Source organism: Pseudorasbora parva, chromosome 14 (assembly GCF_024679245.1).
Source record: "Pseudorasbora parva isolate DD20220531a chromosome 14, ASM2467924v1, whole genome shotgun sequence".
In the NCBI taxonomy this organism is placed as follows: Eukaryota; Metazoa; Chordata; class Actinopteri; order Cypriniformes; family Gobionidae; genus Pseudorasbora; species Pseudorasbora parva.
The window spans coordinates 15,286,569-15,308,815 of record NC_090185.1 but is presented as its reverse complement, the minus strand read 5'-3'; the positions used below and the strand labels follow the sequence as shown (position 1 = coordinate 15,308,815).

Here is a 22,247-nt window from a genome sequence, read left to right as displayed (position 1 = left end):
CCCACTCTGCAAGACCATTTGTGTCATCTAGTGTGTCTGAATCAGAACATTCAGAGTCCAGGTCAAAGTCACTGGTATCATCAGCCATCCCATTTTCAAAATTATCATAAAATATATCATTGTCCAAAGCATCATAAAAAATGTCTGTGGAATATTCATTCACTACATTGTCTGTTACATGCTCGACACAATCATAATAGACAGAATCATCTAATGGTTCATCATAGGCAGATTCCAAATTAAAATCCAGTGGTTGTTCAAATTCATGTTGTGAAACGAAACGAAAATGTTCAGCAACTTTTGCAGCTATTTTCCTTCTCTTTGTTCTCTGAGAATGCTCCATTACAATCTGTAAGAAAGAACACCTTATGACTTTCAAACAGTCAATTTTAATTTAGGCAAAATCATTTGTATAGTCACAATAACTATTTGTATGTTTTGTAAGAACACCCGACTGCAAACTGATGTAGATTTGCATACGTCAGATAAACCTGTTTGCATTATAAATACACCTCACCTGGAAGAACATAGAGAAATCATATTGTTTAAAACATATTTTATGTACTGTTCAAAGAACAACACCATTTTAATATCATCTTCCTGCATCATAAGCACACAGCCTGCCCAAACTTTGCAATTTAAGAGCTTTTTTGTGTCTTCAACTAGGGTGTAGGGAACAGGAAAACCAAGGCAAAAAACACTATGATTTTTCTGAATTTTTATGTAGTTTTTTTTTGTCTTGGCGTACCACCAGCCCTGCACATTTGGAATGTCTCCCTATATCTGACACACCCATTTCAGGTTTTGCAGTCTCTGCTAATGAGCTCATGATTTGAATCAGGTGTGATAGATGAGGGAGACATACAAACTGTGCAGGGCTGGTGGTACTCAGGAGAAATTTGAGATTTATATTTGGGGAAAATACCCCTAATTTCTTACAAAACCAATTACTGATTTCCTTTTTTTCTATTGTTTTCAGTTCAATTAATTATTAGCTAATCAATGACAAAAAAATGTCATACCTCTTTGAGAAGTACTCCATTCAGATTAATAATTAGAATGATGCATATAGCCTAATTAATTATTAAGTGAAGATCCTACTACTATGACTCAAGTATTACCAAATCCTTCAGAAGCCATTGTACATTATTTGGAACAGTATTATTGAGTGTTAAAAAACGAGATGACGTCGGACGCTTTGCTGCTTAGAGGTGTTTTTTTTTTTGGTTCATGCGCTCCTTCATAAACGCGAGCCGCCCGAGGCGCATAAACAGCCCGCAAAACGCTCACTGCTAACAGAAAACCATTTAAAAAAGGCGCCTCTCACAGCAAAAAAAAAAAAAAAAAAAAAAAAAAAAACTTCTATATTGGTAATCTTTTGTGCATTTGTTATTTAAATTAACACTAAATAAAAAAGGAAAAGAAGCACATAGACAGGCACGCTTGTCTCATAATTACATTGGAAATATAAATAAGTCCTGCTTTCATTCTGGGAGTTTGATGTGCACACTTTACACAAACTAAGAAATTACTACCGTTGAGGTATTTATATCGGAAAACAGTGGTAGCCTACAATTTAAATGCTGAAGTCTCCAAACTATTTGTAATAATTCACCGTTTGTATACTACTAATTATAAGAAAATATGATTATTTTTATAATAGGGTACAGTTATGCTTATCGTTTGGTCATGGCGCCGGAAAATGCCACGATTTAGTGATGTCTAACTAAAATTAACTTTAAAAAAAGCTATGGTTAACCTTATGCTTTGAAAACAATGCACTTTAATTAACATTTCAGTTTAGAAATTGTTTGTTCTTACCTTGAATCCACTGGCAGTCAGCAAGAAATCCTGTCTTTCAGCAAAGTGACAGAAGCTGTGACAATGTGCGCGCTTCGAAAGCCAAACCGGCCGAGATACAGGGTTGCCAGGTCTCCACAACAAAACCCCTCCAATTGCAAATAAAAAGTTGCGGAATCACGGCCAAAATGCGCCAAAACGCGGCGGATGGGAGATAGAAATATTGCTAGGGTAAAGCCAACTCAAACCTGTGGACTACAGGCAACAAACATTCCACAGCAATAATAGTGTAAAAGTAGCCAAATTCCAGACTTGGCAACACTGAACCAAGCGTCATTAAATGACCTATAGCAGGTGTGTGACCACTGACAGCAGGTTTGTGAAGGGATTTTAAAAGGAGAAATGGAGGCAAAATAGTGTTTTTTTTAAATAGATTTTTTTATTAGCTTTTTATGAATTTTGAGCGGATTTTAACATGCTTCAAAGCCTGCGACATCAGGAGACCAGACAATGACCTAACCTATGGTTAGGTCATAAAGCCTAACCTATGGTTTAGTTAACATATTATTTCTTATGTTAAATGTAACCGTTACAATACATTTTCACATTTATATATTACGTCCAAGACTTTATTGAAGTAGCCTAGCCTACTTCTTTTTTGGGCGGCAGTGGCTCAGTGGTTCATGTAGGTTGTCTACAAACCAGAAGGTTGGTGGTTCGATCCCCGGTTCCACCTGACCAAGTGTCGAGGTGTCCATGAGCAAGACACCCAACCCCAGCTGGATGTCGCCTTACATGGCTGACATCGCCGTCGGTGTGTGAATGGATGAATGTGAGGCAAAAATGTAAAGCGCTTTGGATAAAAGCGCTATATAAATGCAGTCCATTTACCATTTACCATTTTTTTTTTTTTTTTTTTTTTTTTTTGATTATTCAAATGCGTTGTACTTTTTATGACATGGCATCGACTGATTCAGTCCAGCAAACATGAAGACAGTGGACACAACTCGGATGATGTCCCTCTGGCTGAGCCAGGGTCTCTATTGTGCAGCCCATCCCGGACCAGCATGGTCTCCCACTCAGCTTAATGAAAGTGTAGCCTACATACAAATGTTGTCTTCTGTTTTATCTGTTAATTTAAATTTGTGTTCTTTCTGATGTTAAACCTAAATTATACTGTATAAATAGTAGTAAAAAGTAGCCTACTTTATGTAATGTATAGACCAAAGTATTTTAATCTACACATTTTAATTTGACCAGAAAATATATGTGTAGAAGAATTAGTTTAATGTACAAATTAGAAATTGCATTAAAAAATAAACAATGTACAGAACAACCACTTCTCTTTTATTTATTTTTTTCACAAAAATAAAACACAGTAACACACTTCAAGTTACATATCAAAAATAAACAATGTATAGTATTACTCTGGTTAGTTTACAAATAACTTGCTTTACAAAAATAACTAATGTAGGCTATAGAACTTTAACTATAGAATTTAACTTAGGCCTATACATTACAAACAAATTACAATGGACAACAATGACTTGTTACATTTATCTACAAAAAACTTGCATTTCAAAAAAAAAAAGAAAAGAAAATGTATAGACTTATGTTTAAAAAATAATATATATAGAAAAAATGTTCTGTGGTTCCCGGCCACGAGTGCACATTTAGAGAGAACATTCAGCCTTTGGAGGAGACTTTCGGTAATAGGCCATCGTGACATTCATTCATGGTTGAAAATTAGGTAAAATTGCAATTGTGTTGGAATTTTTAGATTTTGATTAGATTGAAGTCACATTGCGTTAAAGTGTGAAAATAAAATAACTATTTCAAGGTTGCATATTTGTGTGCTATCTACCCATGTAATCAACCTTTGGAATTGACTGTGTTTGCACTTGTCTTTTTGGTAAAAATTAATTAGCTGTGTAGCCCATTTTCAACCCATGTACTCATTTCCCATTGGTGAACCAACTAGGTCCCACATGTGGAGCCCAGCTGGGTTTGCCCATGTGGGACCTACTTAGTTCACCCAAGTGGGCCCCAGATAAGATGCCCATTTTGAGCCCATGCCCACTCTGTACCCCTGTAACCCATGTTTAACCCATGTGGGCCCCACATACACGTGTTGGCTGGGATGTGATCAGTGTGGGAAAAAATTCAGACTAAAAGAATCCCTTAGGAACCACATGAAAATCCACACTGGAGAGAAGCCGTACTCATGTGATCAATGTGGGAAGAATTTTAAACAAAAACAATATGTGGAGAAACACATGATAATCCACACTGGAGAGAAGCTGCACACATGTGGTCAGTGTGGGAAGAGTTTCACATTTAAAAAATCCCTCAACGAACACTTGAGAATCCACACCGGAGAGAAGCCGTACGCATGTGATCAGTGTGAGAAGAGTTTCACCAGTAAAAATAATCTTAAATCACATCTGTATTCTCATTCTGGAGAAAGACCATTTAACTGTGATCAGTGCGGTAAAACATTTATTTGGGCAAATTGCTTTAAGATCCACATGAAATTACATACAAAGCAGAAACCTCACGTGTGTTCTTTGTGTGGAAAAAGTTTTTGTGCACTGAATGTTTTTAAAGAACACCAGCAAAGACACAGTGCTGTAAAGAATCATATGTGCTTTGATTGTGGGAAGACCTTTATTACATATATTGAACTGAAGCGGCACCAGATAACTCAACATGGAGAAACACCTTACAAATGTTCATACTGTGACAAGACTTTTAGTTATTCATCATCATGGAAAAAACATGAGAGGATCCACACTGGAGAGAAGCCACATATGTAAACAGTGCGGGAACAGTTTCAAACGAAAAGAACACCTGAAGGAACATGTGAAAATATACACTGGAGGGAAGCCGTACACGTGATCAGTGCGGAAAGAGTTTTACACAAAAACCCTCAATGAACACTTGAAAATCACACTGGAGAAAAGCTGTACACATGTGATCAATGTGGGAACAGTTTCACGCGAAAAGGTCTTACGCACATATGTGAACAGTGTGGGAAGAGTTTTAGACAGGCATTTCAAAATTTCATAAAATTCATACAAAGGAGATGACTCACATGTGTTCATTGTGTGGAAACCGTTTTAGTGAGCTAAGTTACTTAAAACGACAACAAAAAAGACCAACACGATCTCATGGTAATGTGTATCAATAGTACGAGTGTGAAATCTCGTGGAATAGATACCCCAAAATTAGTTTTGGCGTGCAAATGCTACGCAGTTTTTCGCGTGCATATGACGCTCTTGGGTAGGATTAGGGTGGGGTGGGGGGGGGGGGGTTTGTACGTATAATACGCCATAAAGTGCGTCTCGTATGCACGCGAAAAACCGCGTACCATATGCACGGCAAAACTCATTTTGGCGTATCCATTCCATGAGATTTCACACGCGTAGGCTACTATTTATACGCATTTTCGTGAGATCGGGCTCAAAAAGACAGCGTTGTGAAGAATCATATGTGCTGTGATTGTGGAAATACCTTTATTACAAATACTGAACTGAAGCTGCACCAGAGAATTCACACTGGAGAAAAACCTTACATGTGTTCACACTGTGACCAAAAGGTTCATTAAGTTAGGAAACCTGAAAATACACCAGAGGATCCACACTGGAGAGAAACCGTATCACTGCATTCCATGTAGCAAGAGTTTCACTCATTCAACTTACATTACATACAAAAAACAAATGTCTGAAATCATGATATCATGATTTGAATTCATCTTCAGATCCAGCCATTTTAAATGCAATGCTGCCCCCTCATCAAATGTGTCCCAATAACATGTTCAGCAATAACTAGCTCTTCCATATAAATCAGGACAAATAAACAGTAAAGTACTGTTAACAACGTTCATTTGCAAGACTGTTGGTTTTAAGTCTAAAAGAACAACCTTTTTATGATGTTTTTATAATTCCAAAATGATGTTGTATTTTAAATATGTTCTTGTTCCACGCATGTTTAGCAGGAAGCTGAAGAAGAGTCTTTAAAACTTTGCTGTGCTTAAAATGTACAGTTACTCTGATACTTGTGAAATATTTACCAAATGCAGATGTAAGATACAATCATGTAGCTTTTCAACTTTATGCTTATTTGCTTCTCTTCTTTGTAGATGCTTTATATATTGTATGTCAATAAAGAGAGAAATCTTATTTGTTTGCATATTTATTACTTCATTTATATATTCAAGCAATTCTTGTCTATGTTACTTATTTTTTTCAACATCATTTATTGTCCAGATTTATTGTGTGCTGATTCTACAAAGCCCTATCAGGGAAAGTTTTGTTCAATATTTGTTTTTATACATTAGTTTAGTTATATATGTTGTGCATTTCCCTAAGAAACATTTGCAAGTGAATATTCTAAGTTACCTCCAGGGGTCGCAATTGTCAGCCATAACGTCTCATTTCAAAAATAATAATAATTTTAAAGGCATAAAGAAATTACAATAAACTCTTCACAAGAAATACTACGTCATTTTTACACTTTAAACATTTTACATAAATGTATAGGGTGCTTTTTAGACACAGAATGATGATGGAGATGCAACCGAAACACCAATGACATCTTTAAACACCAGTGGAAGCACAACTGCAAGTGCAAATAAAGGCCAAAGAAACAAATATAGAACTAGATTACCAAACAAAAAAAAATTAAATGCATAAAACATGCAAAAATAAACATACTAAAACACCAAAAAATTATAAAATATAGGCTTATACATAATAAATGCCACAAAAAAATCAAGCAACAACAAACTACACTAGTGCAAAATGTTTTATCAACAATATCTAGGTGAGGGCCTAGAAACCGTCTCTTTAATACTTATATATTCTTTATGGTAATACTGGACTGATATTATGAAATGTGGAGTGAACCAAAGAGACACATTAAAGGGGGGGTGAAATGCTGTTTCATGCATACTGATCTTTTTACACTGTTAAAGACTTGGAATCCCATACTAAACATAGACAAAGTTTCAAAAGTTAAGGTGGACGTTTGATGGGAGTATTTCTTTGTCAAAAATACTACTTCCGGTTAGTCATAAGTTTCGGCAAGTTTTTTGAGATCATGCGTCCCCTTTGACGTTAATGGGGGCGGAATTTCCTTGTAAGGGCCTTACGGACAATTCTACCGGAAGCGCGTGAGAGAGAGAGAGGGAGAGAGCGAAAGCAACAGGCTACGCCCATCAAAGCGCTGGCTTGTAGGATGCTAAACAGGTAACATAACAATGTGCTAAACATAACAATGTCACCAAAAAAGTGCGTTTTTGGTTGCCAGACCAAGACAGTCCTGCACAGATTCCCCCAAAACCCCGCGTTAAGGCAACAGTGGATGTAATTTGCTTTTCCGGATCAGCAACTGAGTTGCGCGAATGTTTATATCTGTTCGCTGCATTTCGGTGCCGACTGTTTCATAAACAAGGCCCAGCTCGACACAGGATTTTCCCGATCGCCTAATGCTGAAGGATGGAGCAGTCCCAACGATAAAGGTCCTAACGTTAGAACCGCAGGCTGTGAGTAAGAGTGCTTCAAATGTCTGTGTTTTTGCCTATGCTCATCAAGTAGTGCGTGTACATTTGTTTAGCTGGCCACTATATGTGTAACTTTATGTTTGTGTATTGTAAAAGCACTCCAAACAACAATACACAAAGAGTGGGGAAATATGTTGAACTAAATAAGCACGCTTCTTCATTCAAATGCGCTACTATTCCGTGTCTTTCTATGTAAACACTAACTAATCCTGCTGTGCAAAACCGGTCCGCTTACTGTCTACACAAACCACGCGTAAACACACAAACACACGTGCACAACTGCACTTCCCACATGTACACCTTCAAAGACAAAAATACGACGATATAATTCAAGTATAAATATGTAATAACACAAGTCGCTAAGCATATTATATAGTTAGTGTATAACTTGTACCGTAGTGTATAGAGACGTCCTGCTCTAGTCGTTTTTGCTGCTGCTCCTGTTCAACTGCCGCCTCTGGGTCTGATTCCGGATCATAGATGTATGGCTGTATCTGATTAAAAGCCATATTTTTATTTTGAATAAAGTTTTTTTCCCGCTGTTAGGGATGACGCACTCGACTCAAACACAATAGCAGCGCGCTGCTGCACATGTCATTATTTAGCTCCGCTCACATGACACGCCCCCACCCGCTCGGCTTTTTTCGGAAAGACTCGGAACAGCGCATCTTTCTTATATAATTATAAAAAAAATAAAGACTTTTCGGAGATATGCAGGATGCAATGCTACTCTGTAGGTACTCAAGATTGACATGACACTGACTGAAACTGAGTGTTTCACCCCCCCTTTAACAAAAATGACCTCGTCAGACTCTAAAGGAAATGTATGTAAGGTTGTGGCCAAAACTGGTACTGCAATCACTTTCAAAGTACTAGAGCAGTGTATCGACTCGAGGTTGCCAGATAGGCTGCAGGATCCAGCAGGAACATTTGTAGCTGCAGCTGTGGTAACTAGAGCAGATCTGGCAACCCAGATGCAGAACCACGACTGACTTCGTGTTTGGTAGATAGCTGGAGGGTGGAGTTTCAGGCCAAAACATGTCAACATCAACATCAGTTGAGGGCTGTAACAACAACTTTCAAATGATAATATCCTGGCCGTACTACTGTTGTAGGGCTAGTTCACACAAAAATGAAAATTATTTCATTAATTACTCGCCCTCAAGTCGGTGTAGGGCTGAAAACATAAATACTGTAAGTCACTGCATTGAAACCGAAACGTCAGACATTTTTTATAGAACTCAGGTAAAAATGAATGTGGGTCTCTTTTACAAGCCAAATGGAAATAAAATAAAATTAGAATAAAACTCCAATGTGAAAAACGAATTATTCTTTTTTTTTTCTTCTATGATAGGCCTACATGTATGTGTTTGTGCATACATGTTACAGGTTTTTGGCTAGAAACACAAGCCTGTCAACATGATCTGGCTTTAGGGAGGACCGCAAGCAAGTAAAAACAAGAACTTGTGGCTGGTATGCACAAGTATTTCTTTGCCACTTTTGAAAGCCACTTTTGAAACCTTTTCATTTTCCTTCCACCATTTTAGAGGGTTTCCCTCACTCTCCAGGTTGCATGACTGTAAGTAAGTCTGCAGCTCACAAGCTACACTTAGTTCCTGGTTGTTAGGTGGCAAGGCTTGTTCAGCAGTTTTAAAGTAGCTTCCTAATGTCATCTTTGTCTTTGGAGCACATCCAGCTTCAGCATCCTCCTCAGGGTTTATTTCTGGTGGCTCTGGCGGAGGCATCTACACATAAAAATAGACAAAAACACATTTAGGAACATCAAACCACTATATAAATCACCAACTTTTTTTAAAAACAATTTATTACCGTCACTGCCATAGTCGTCATCTCGGATTTCAGTCTGGCTTATATTGGTGGTTTGTTCTCTTCAGCGGTGTAACTCATCTTAAAACGTGGATCTACAGTAGATGCTATGTCCAGCAGAGCCTGAATTTGTGGGTCACAGTATTTTTCATTTAGGTACTCCAAGATTCTAGACTTTATTGCTCTTGACAGGTCAGTATCATCATCCTTAACTTTCAAGACTGACAAGTTGAAAAGATAAAGAACTGGCTTTACAAATGAAACACTGACGTAGTTCTCCCCAGACAGTGCATCTGTAAACTCAACTAGAGGCTGCAGGGATTTGTTGATCGCCTCTAGCACGTCCATGTCCTGCCATGTGGGGATAAGATGCCGGGACTTCTTGTCAGAGGACAGGACATGGGCAATGGCCTTCTGCTGCTCAATGACTCTCTCTATTATGGCCTGACGTGATTCCCACCTGGTGGGACACTGTTTTCAGTGAGTGTTCGGGGAGCAGTAGGAAAAGGAGCTCACCAGCCTTTTGACAGAGGCCCACAGCCCGGTCAATTATTGGATAGCATTCTCTGCAGAAAAACAGTTGTCAGAAAAACATTTGTCAAGCCCATGGCATAGTAGGTCTAAAAACAGCAAAAGGCCCAAATGTGTTAATTTAAACTATTTTTGTTGTTTAACTATAAGTACATTGACAATTTTTTGTTTGTTTATTGCAAAACTTTTAAACATAAATAAATCGGTTGCTATTTTAACAAGCTTTACTATATATATATATGTTATTGAACTATTTGGCAGAATATACTGTATGACGCTAGGAGTCGCTGTAAAATTACTATAGACATTACTTTAGATTTGTGCATCTTTAAAATGGGCAAAATAGTTAAAAAATGTAAAGCAACTCACCAATAGCTAAATGAAGTCTATGTCCAAAGCAATGTAGTCTCATCCAGCATCAGAGATGCTGCCCTGAGCATATTGGCTGCATTGTCCGTTGTAATGCAGACAAGTCTTTCCTCGAGCATCCCCCATGCAAAAAATCGCTTCTTTGAGGCTGTTTGCAATACATTCTGCTGTATGGTCTTGTGGAAAAAACAAAGTTTGCAAAAGCCTGCTTTTCATTTCAAACTTAGTGTCAATAAAATGAACTGTCAAGCTCAGATACGGCTCCGTGGTTCTACTTGACCAGAAGTCGGTTGTCGCAGCACAATATTCAGCATTGCGAATTTCTCTTCCTATTTCCAGTCGGCATTTCGCATACAGCCCAGGCACAGCAACGTTAGAAAAATAGTTGCGTGAGGGTATGCTGTACCTTTTGTCAAGTGTGGAAATCATTTTTTTAAACCCTTCCTTGCTTAGTGGACACACATCCTTGGCTAAATGAAACGTTATAGCATCTGTTATTTCCTTGTGTCTTTGCGAGGAAGATGAATATGGTATTGCGTTGAGCAATGTCCCCGTTATTGTTGTCTGCTTTGTGGAAGGCTGAGGATTTGTTGTTGTGCCTTCAACCTTTGATATTCGTGATATTGTACTTTATGGTGGCTTTTAAGGTGGTTGATGAGATTTGTTGTGTTACCTTGTGATGTCTGTACGGCACATGAGCACAGTTTGCATAGGACTTGTACCTGATCAACATCACTTTCTCTGAACCCAAAATACTTCCAAACAACGGAGTATGACCTAACGATTGCACTTCACCTTCCTCTTGTTGCTCTGCCATTATGTTCATACAATTTACGGCATGCGCACTAGCGTGCCCTCCGTGCACGCTCAACCCATATAAGAAAAACGACCCATTTGTAACATTACAAAATTTGTTTTGAGCTTGGTATTTACACATTGATATCGCGAGGATTATGGGAAATTAATTGTGGTAGACAGATATCGTTATCACGGTTAAAATATGATTAATCGTGCAGCCCTATGTCGTTGGACACCCGTAAGACCTGCAATGCGACGAAAATAGTTATTGTGCGCACAAAAATCAAAATAAAGACATCATCCACCAAGTTATTGACTTGAACTCAATGCATGCGTGAGAATGACGCAGATCCACCGTTCGGATACATGACCCATAAGCGAGGAGGAGTGCTACTATTGCGTGAGTACATGTCCGAGACCCACACGGAAGACAATAACTTGGCAGATAAAGTCATTATTCTGATTTTTTTGGGTACAAAAACTATTCTCGTCGCTTCGTAAAATGATTGTACAACCACTGTAGTGAGATGAACTTTGTAACAATGTTTTTAGTGCCTTTTATTGGTCTTGTGAGTGGGAATGTACTGAATGCCAATGGAGGCCTTTCTTGAAGCCTTTCTCAGCCATCAGCTTTCAACAAAAATATCTTCATTTGTGTTCCGAAGATGAATGAAGGTCTTACAGTGTCCAACGACATTAGGGTGAGTAATTAATGATTTTCATTTTCATTTTTGGGTGAACTAACCCTTTAAGATTTGAAAATTGTCTAGTGTGTCCCAGGCCTTAGATGCATGTCAGCACATGTTCAGTCACACACACACATTTAACAACAGTAATTTAAAGTAGCCGAGAAAGTTGCAGAGAAAACGGGCACATTTCATACAGTATCTTACCGTACTCTGAAGCAGATGTGTAGAGAATTTTGGATCAGCAACTCTTCATGCTGTTCTAATCAAATCAGACATTTAATAACCCAAAATACATTGAATTAAAGCAACACTATAGGTTACGTTTGGTTCTTTAGCGTTTAACAAACAGAACTGCATGCGTCTTGCGAAAGACTATTGCAGCAGCCAGAGCTGCTACTTTCTGTTTATGTCTATGACGAGTCACGCAGGTACTGGACTACTCCACAGCTGTTCCGATCCGAACCGGATTAGAATAGTCTGAATATTATATTATAATACTTATTATAAGTGTAACATAGTAATACAGGATAAGACAAATCACAGTTTGGTAGTTCAGGAAAATGTTTAAGGGCTAAAAGGCCTTTGTGATGTGGAATATTGGTATATAACGAGGTCACATCCTTGGGGCCCAGTATAAAATCTTGCTCAACATTTTGAATAGTTGATAAACATTGGAGAGAATCTGCTGTATCTTTCAGATAGCTAGGAAGAGATGTGACTAACGGTCTCAGGACAAATTCGACAAAATTTGAGAGTGGTTCAGTCAAACTATTGTTACCCATGGGCACTAGGCGCTGTCCTGGTGGACTAATCAGGCTTTTATGTACCATGGCTAGAATGTGTATAATTTACTTGAAACAAGTAGCCGTGTAATAAGCGGGATAATGTACACTTTGCGTCAGGGTCCTGATCACTCTGGGTTTATTCTGTGATAACAACCAGCTGGGTGTACTTTTTCCCTTACGTAATCACTTTTGGTAATCTAATGCTTTTTTAGAAGTAACTGTAATTTGATTACCACCCATTTAAAATGTAACTAATGAAATACAGTAACTCAAATTTTGTATTTTAAATACATAAGTTACATGTATTTCATTACTCCCCAACCCTTGAGGATGTCTGTGCACCACGTTCACTCATTTGAGTCTCCTTTATGTATACAATCACTGCTAAACAGCGTTACTGCTAAATATGTCATTGTGTCTGTGGGGAAATTAATGATATAATTCCTTTATTGTTAATGTAGGCCCAAGTATTGTAAAATCTAACTATATTTAGGTATTCAAATGATTTTTTCCCCCTGCTATTCTGTATTTTCTGTCACATAAAAGAAGCAAAATAATAATAAAAAATAAATACTTCAGGTGTGCCATTTGTATTTTTTTTTATGTATTACTGGTGTTTTATTCTTCGCAGATTGTGATAAATAATATGACAGAGCAGTTTTTAAGTACTGAAGTGAGGTCTCTGCTGATGATCCTGTACGGCTTGTTTCAGGTGTCAACAGCTGCTGAAAGCCTTTTTTAACTTAAAGCCAAAACTTTACATTTTGATAGATGAACATAAAAGATAAATGCATCCTTTTTTTTTTTAATTATTGGTGAAAACCTCAATTTGATCATTTTTTATTTTGGCAGATCTGCTCCTCCTTAAACACAATGATTGATTTTCAGTGAAGCTCCTCCCACAGCAGTTCACCAATAAATGCTGGATTATTCCCATCAGCCTCTGAGTGAAGACAGAGCTGAGCAGTGAGGAGAACATGACTGATCCAGAATCCTGCAGGATGGAACCTGAAGATACGGAAGAACAAAGAGGTTGGTGTTTATTCTTGATTCTTCATTAATGATGCTGAAGAACATTAAGGGTTATACAACTTCCAGTAGTTCACTTGGTTTAGCTGTAGTAAACAATAAAGAAATGCATCTAGGAGCTGTGAAATAATGTTAGCTTACATAGTTAAGTAAAAATAAAGTACTGGGCACTTACCATTAACTGGGCAGAAAATGGAGCTTGAATCTTGTTTAAGAAACACTTATATCAGGGATGCACCGATCGGAGACTATTTTATTTTTCCTGTTTTTTTTTTATAGCCATTTCAGGTAGGCATATTGGTCAGATGGGACCCATCCAATACCTTGAATACTCATGGTATTGCTAAGCTCCTAAAAGTTTTTGTTTTTGTTTGTTTGTACACTATGGTCCATGTCTCCCGAAGCCATTCGATAGCTTAATGTGTATGACAGATAATATTTACTTAAACTTAATGGAAACTCTTCCTCTGTTGTGGCTATCAGCCTCCATTCAGCATTCAAAATGCGTGTCGCATTCGGTCACGACAGTCAGCATGGTAAAACTCACTCCGAGACTATTCTCTCACTGATTTGGCGTGACACACACGCTTTCAGGCTCTGTGTCACACTCTCACGCTGCCCAACTTAATCTCACGCCAAATTGCCAAACCTGTTTTTTATATTAAACAAATTTAGGCCTATAGCTTTTTATGTTGTTATTATTATTACGTTTTAATGCGAAATTCAAACAATAAATAAATAGCGTTTTGGCGCTAATGTTAAAGCCAGAGGCATTGAAAAGCGGAGATGCAACATGCTCATCTCCCGGCGGCGGCGCGCAGAGCGCTCTATACTTCTAGCGCGGTGTCAATGCTTTTGAATGGCAGATACACAACAGTTTACACTATACAGATGTTTGCAGCAAGTTTTGTTAAACAGTACAGCTTGAACATTGATTATTAAGTCAGCCATATTCACAGGATCGTTTTATTATGGAGAGTGATAGAGATGCAACATTGTTAACATTAATTTTATTCTTGTATTTAGACCCGATTGACTATTTTTCAATTAAATACGTGTTCTATATTTTAGTTCAATGTTTATTGAATATTTTGAAGAGATATTTTGGTAGGCTACTAAAATACTTGTGCAAAAATTATTGTCAATTAATGACCACTTAAAATATATTTCTTCTAATATTTGTATTATTTATATTTCAATTTAATTAAGGTTAAAATAGAGAATTCCAATTCAAAGAGGTAAATTGTTTATTTTGTTGCTTAAAAAATAATAATGTTAATTATTATGCCTTATGGCTCTTTAATAAATATACATGTATCTAATCTAGTTGCTCAAAAACAATCAAGTTGTCTTCCATTTGAATAAATATTTAGATATAATCAAACACTAAATTTCTTTAAATTTTAAAACGTTAATAACTTATGCATCATATTAGGACTTAGTATCCTAATATTTTTAATGAATAATGATACTTTTAATAAGCACACACATTAGTGAATATTAATGAATGCGAGCACATTTAATTTGACCCATTAAACGTTTAAAATAGTGCTAGGACAAACTATTTTCCTTATTATGTACAGTAAGCTATATACCTGCATATGAACTGATACTAAATTAAGTTTGAAATAGACCCTACAATACCCCCCCCCCCCCCCAAAAAAAATAAAATCTCACTCCAACCTTAACATCTGAACATAAAAGTTGGCAACCCTGCCATATATTATCTGTGAGTCCGTGGATTTGCTTAAAACAGGGTTCGTACACCTTTTCAAAGGTCAAATTCAAGCACTTTTCAAGCACTTTCAAGGTCAATTTTAATGATTTTTCCAGCACCTAACACCGCTGTAAATTACATACCAATACATTGTCAAAATTATTATTTAGTACACTTTATTATCACATTTAAAAGATAATAATACTATAAACGGCCAAAATCGTGTTTCGTAAAGCAGCAGGATCAGATATTTAACCAAATCACAAGTTTTATTTATTTTAAATGTATCACTGTCTAAGTAGACTGTGCTAACTATCTAACCTGCCTTTGGGGTAATTGTAAAAACAATTAGCCTAAACAAAATCACTCGACGGGTTCACTTAACTTTCAATTCATTTATTGAACATTTTAAAAATGAAAACATTCGTCTTTGAGGTAGACAGTCAATCGCATGTACCTCATTGACCTTTTCTATTTATAATTAATTTCTTTTTTGTGTGTGTATGTCTATTAAAAGTCTAGGCAATCAAGTATTTCTTCTGAAGAGATCACTTTATATGATAAAGCTTAAGCTTTTTTTTCATAATCATTGATCAATTACCATTACAATTATCTCACAAATATGCTTACAGTGCGTGGTCTACAATGGGGTAATTGTGTTGCAGTAGCTTACATACAGCACAAGAAAGCTTGACTTCAAATGGTAAAAAGAAGAGAAAACAGTAATAAAATAAGAACAAATAAGCAAAAACAATAGCACAAATAAATCAGGTAGGCCTAGGTCTAACTGTATTCAGGTGAGACACTGAATTAAAAAAAATAAACAAATTATTAAATTTAAAATAACATTGGATTTTTATTGTAAAATTAAATACATATTAATCTGTTAAAGTTACACAAGTTAATCAGTAAAGAGCAGCAGGTGATCTTTTGTCTTTTTGTAGTTTGAATAACTTCTGCCCCTTTAAGACCTGACGCGAGTGTGGAATCAAAACACTGTTCCTGTTACTCATTCTTCTGAACCGTTTACGGCTGTATTTACGTTAATACACACCCAGATGAACAGTGTAACATTTTTTGTGTGTATTTGACCATTAATTAGCTGGGAAAAGGAGCTATTTTTTATTTTATTTACTTGTATGTCAGAGGTCGGCTTTATAACGGTATGTGCCCACTTCAGATATGAGCGCAAAATCTGCAGGAATTTGTAGAATTATGTGTCTAATCCCGTGCGAAATTCAGACCGATCGAAAAATACATCAATATTTTTGACAGCACTAAGTTACTTGCAGGGGCGTAGCCATCTTTTCAGAAGTGAGGGGGACAGAATTTTTTTTTTTTTTTTTTGGGAGCAATATAATTTATCGCATCTCTTGCTTTTAATTGTGCAAGATATCAAATACACTGCTGAACAATAACCACAAATTAATATCAATAATATTATTCTCCTATTTTTTGTGCCATTTTATAATCGGTTTATATACTAGCCTACAAACACTTGTGCATTAACACTCCATAGATTTTATGCAATGTAAAAATATATATATATTCTAATGTAAACCATGCTGTTCTCTGTGTGAATATATAGTAAAGTGTGATTTATTCCTGTGATCAATTTCCTGTGAATTTATCATCATTACTCCAGTCTTCAGTGTCACATGATCCTTCACTAATCATTCTCAGATGAGGATCTGATGATCAACACACATTTATGATTATTATCAGTTGTGCTGCTCATGGTGCTGCTTAATTTTTGTGGAAACCATCTAAAGATTTGTGGTAAAATTAAAAAAGAGAGAAATTAATACTTTTATTGATCAGACATGCATTAAATTGATCACAAGTGATATTTTTAATATTACAAAAGATGATAATATATTTAATGAATGCAAATAAATGCTATCCTTTGAACTTTCTATTCATTAAAGAATCCTGAAAAATAACATGTAGGCTATCATGGTTTCCACAACATTTTTAAGCAGCACATCTGTTTTCAACACAGATAATAATCATAAATGTTTCTTGATTATGAAATCCTCATATGAGAATGATCAGTGAAGGATCATGTGACACTGAAGACTGGAGTAATGATAAATTCAGCTTTGATCACAGGAATAAATCACTATATATTCACATAGAAAAAAAGCTGTTTTAATTTGTAATAATATTTCAAAATATTACAGTTTGAACTATTTTTGATTACATAAATGCAGCCTTGGTGAGCAGAAGATACTAAACATTAAAAGCTGCATTATTCATATGATAGCCTATACTTTATTGTCATCAATAGCCTACATTGAGATGGCTTGAAAAACACACATAAAGCATATATATTGTCGCAATCGTCTGATTGTCGTCGTCACGTTTCATCATCATAACGAGTGTTTTCCTTCAGCTGCAGCTCCAGCGTGACTGGATATTACGAATCCACTTTTGGACGTGAGAGAGCGCCTCCTCATATTTAGATGCGAATAAAATGACAGGTCATGCAAAGATTATTTTTTGTCTCTGAATTTAAATCTTGATGTATTCACATTGGTTTCTATGTAAATACATTTGACCGTGACCTCAAGAAGCGTGCAATCAACCGAGATTAGAGAGAGCTGTTTTTAGCGTCCCTGTTAACTTGCCCGCCACCCGCGCAGGTAACGCCGGTTCGGATCCCGCTCGGAGCGGGTCGACTAGCATCGGTGAGACCCAGTAAAAGTGCGGGGGACGAAAATACATTTTATTAAAAGTGAGGGGGACACGTCCCCCGCGTAATCTACGCCCATGGTTACTTGTATGATCATCTGACACTATTTTTATGCACTGAGCTAATGTTTGTAGGTTTTAATTTGTGGCTACGTTCACTGCCTATTCCACAAATGAACATGCCATAACGGACATGCTAATCTTACATTATCACATTATACATATACTCTGTCACTAATGCGAATCCCTAGCTAGCAGTTAATAGCGCAAGTTAAACAAATAGGCGCTAATGTGTAACTTAGGCTATAGTAAACTACTTTAGTTAGCTTACTTGAAAGTCTATGACTTAGCCTACCTTTCATGTGACTCGAAAGAGCAGACTCGCCCATAGTGAAAAGCTGCATGTATTTTTGCAAACTTTACAGGAGGCACTTCGTTCGTGGGGTTTGTGTCCGTTTGATCCAAAATTCGTATTTAGCATCTTTCAGCCAACGTTCATTGAAACGACAACATGGGGGCGGAGTCACACGGAAATAGACAGGCAGATCGCGAGCACAGCAGGTTTCATTTTAGGCTCTCCAACATTTTATTTCTACATTTAATAAACAAACTATTTAGTCAGATAGGTATTTGTTGTAAAAGAAATAGTTACAATTTCAAGCATTTTTAAGCACTTTATCCAAAATTCAAGCACTTTTCAAACCTTGAAAACACGACATCAAAATTCAAGCACTTTCAAGGATTTCAAGCACCCGTACGAACCCTGTTAAAATAACTTATCCGCAAGTATTACTGAAAATGTACTGAGTAAAATATTACGAAAAAAATCATTAGTAATGCCTGTTACTGTGATGTATTACTTTTGTCATGCGTTACTCCCAACACATGCCTACGAGGCCATTCCCAAAGCCACCACTAGCCTACTAGATTACTGAATCAATGATCACTACCCGACTGCGATCATCTTCGTAAAATCAGTTCAGTTAGAGAACAGACACTACAATTAAAAACTGAAAGTGTGTGTTCAATATGTGATTAAGCCGCTGAGGGAGTCTCACAGGCCAGACCGCTGCAGGAGTCACGTTGACAGTCATGGATGAGCTCGTGATGAGAGCTGAGGTAAACGAGACGGCACTCGCGGCATAGATTCACAGCGCATGTTCAGTCTGCTGCGTTTTCAGTTCATGCCTTTGAAAGATTAACTTTCAAAGGAATTAGTTTGAGAAGTTGAAAGACTTACTTTGCTCTGCTGGCCACCGTTTTAACACGAATGCCTGAGGCTGCAGCTGCCAGGTGAGTGCTGTGTGATCTCTGAACATGCGGAAATGGCTCCCTCTGCTGGCTGTAGTCTTTAGCCTCTGGCCAGCAATTCCGATATTTGCGTGCGTCATGGGAGGATTTTTTTTTTTTAATTAGCTTGTTTTTTACATGTTTTTTAATGAGCCTTTTAAATACATACAAACCTATTGTAATGACCCGGCTGTCAGCGCTAGCAGCCAGGTGTATTATGGGTATTTGTTAGTTTGGAGTTGATTAATGCATTATTCAAGCAATATGGTTGAGTTTTTGCTTAAGTAAAGGTATGTGTGTTTATGTTCAAGTTAGTTGGGTGGGTTTAGTTCATTTACTGCCTTATGTAAAAAAAAAAAAGTGTGGCTCACCATCATGCGGAGAGAGTTCCTCCTTGTCCCTGTGTTCTTGGGTTTTACGTTTTTGTGGAACAAAGAAAAGTCTTCTTTATTGACCATTGCTGTCCTTGCACACAGGTTTGAGATGAAGCAGACAAGGGGGGAAATGTATCTCCTTTACAAGCTAATTTTAATATAATTTCTAAGCAAATAAACTGAACAGTCATTCTACGAATGCTCACAAGATGACGCAGTTAGTGCATTGCTGGTAACCGTGTGTATTTGACTGACCTCTGATAAACTTATCAGTCATGAAATTGCACACCAAGAACATTCAAGATAAAATAACAGGTCATGTCCTTTCCCCTCACATTTCTTTTTGATTTATGATTTACTAAACATTTAAGCTTTTTACTTTCATTTCAGACTTGGAGGAGAATGAAGAGAGTGAAGAACTGAGTGAAGCGGAAGAGAAACATGTCAAATCTGGAAAGAAATCTTTGAGTCGCTCACAAACTGAAAGAAATCTACTACTGAAGAGAAGATCCAACAAATCTTTCAAATGCTCTCAGTGTGGAAAGAGTTTCCCAGGTAAACAAAATCTTAAAGTTCACATGAGAGTTCACAGTGGAGAGAAACCTTTCACATGTGATCAATGCGGGAATAGTTTTACACAAAAAAAACACCTTCAGATGCACATGCTAATTCATACTGGAGAGAAGCCGTTCTCATGTGATCAGTGTGAGAAGAGTTTCACTTATAAACACAATCTTAAACTTCACATGAGAGTTCACACTGGAGAGAAACCTTTCTCCTGTGATCAGTGTGGGAAGAGTTTCAGACAAAAAAAACACCTTCAGTTACACATGAAAATCCACACCGGAGAGAAGCCGTTCTCATGTGATCAGTGTGGGAAGAATTTCACACTAAAAGAATACCTTAGGAACCACATGAAAATCCACACTGGAGAGAAGCCGTACTCATGTGATCAATGTGGGAAGAATTTCACAACAAAACAATATGTGGAGAAACACATGATAATCCACAGTGGAGAGAAGCTGCACACATGTGGTCAGTGTGGGAAGAGTTTCACATTTAAAGAATCCCTCAACGAACACTTGAGAATCCACACCGGAGAGAAGCCGTACGCATGTGATCAGTGTGAGAAGAGTTTCACAAATAAAAGTAATCTTAAATCACATCTGCGTACTCATTCTGGAGAAAGACCATTTAACTGTGATCAGTGTGGTAAAACATTTATTTGGGCAAAATGCTTAAAGAGCCACATGAAATTACATACAAAGCAGAAACCTCACATGTGTTCTTTGTGTGGAAAAACTTTTTGTGCATTGAGTCTTTTAAAAAAACACCAGAAAAGACACAGTGCTGTAAAGAATCATATGTGCTTTGATTGTGGGAAGACCTTTATTAGTGATACTGAACTGAAACGGCACCAGATAACTCAACACTGGAGAAAAACCTTACAAGTGTTCACGCTGTGACAAACAATTCGGTCGGCCAGGAGATTTGAAATCACATGAGAGGATCCACACTGGAGAGAAGCCACACACATGTGATCAGTGTGGGAAGAGTTTCAAACGAAAAGGAGGCCTTAATGAACACTTGAAAATGCACACTGAAGAGAAGCCGTACTCATGTGATCAGTGTGGGAAAAGTTTTATACAAAAAGGAGGCCTTAATGAACACATGAAAATCCACACAGGAGAAAAGCCGCACACATGTGATCAATGTGGGAAGAGTTTCACAAGAAAAAGTACTCTTAAATCACATCTGCGTTCTCATTCTGGAGAAAGACAATATAACTGTGATCAGTGTAGCAAAACCTTTTTTACGGCAGATTCCCTAAAGAGACACCTGAAAGTTCATACAAAGGAGAAGACTCACATGTGTTCATTGTGTGGAAAACGTTTTAGTCAGCTGAGTTATTTAAAACTACACCAGCAAAGACACAGCGGTGTGAAGAATCATATGTGCTTTGATTGTGAGAAGACCTTTATTACAGATGCTGAACTGAAGCGGCACCAGATAACTCACAATGGAGAGAAACCCATCCCTGCATTCCATGTGGCAAGAGTTTCACTCATTCAACCTCTTTACTCAATCATACAAAAAACAAATGTCTGAAATCATGATTTGATTTGTTCAATATTTGTTTTTATACATTAGTTTAGTTATATATGTTGTGCATTTCCCAAAGAAACATTTGCAAGTGAATATTCTAAGTTACCAGGGGTCGCAATTGTCAGCCATAACATCATTAGTCTCATTTCAATAAAAGAACAAAAATGTTTTTTTACATAGCTCATTTTACCATTTTACATGATTACTTTTCTGAAGTGAGACATGTATACAGTATGCGGCCAACAAATATATTGGTGCTGATCTAGTGCAGCTGTCCTGAAGGATTAAGTTAATCAGAGCATAAGACTGAAATAATAATCCCCATATGAAATATAAAGGATCATTTTTAAGCGCTTTTTAGACACAGAATGAGGGTGGAGACGCAATGTAAACTGAAACACCAATGACATCTTTAAACACCAGTGAAAGCACAACTGCAAGTGTAAACAAAGGCCAAAGAAACAAATACAGAATTAAATTACAAAATGAAATAACAATAAAATAAAAATAAAATATATAAAACATGCAAAAATAAACATACTAAAACACCAAAAAAATATGAAAAAAATATAGGCTTATACATAATAAATGCCACAAAAAAATCAAGCAACAACAAACTCTACACTAGTGCAAAATGTTTTATCAACAATATCTAGGTGAGGGCCATCTTCAGAA

General features: G+C 37.0%; 1 pseudogene; it reads left to right on the top strand.

The window, feature by feature from the left end:
• Positions 1-21,585, top strand: part of LOC137040150 (zinc finger protein 420-like) — a 38,332-nt pseudogene extending 16,747 nt beyond the window's left edge.
• The last annotated feature ends 662 nt before the right edge of the window (positions 21,586-22,247 follow it).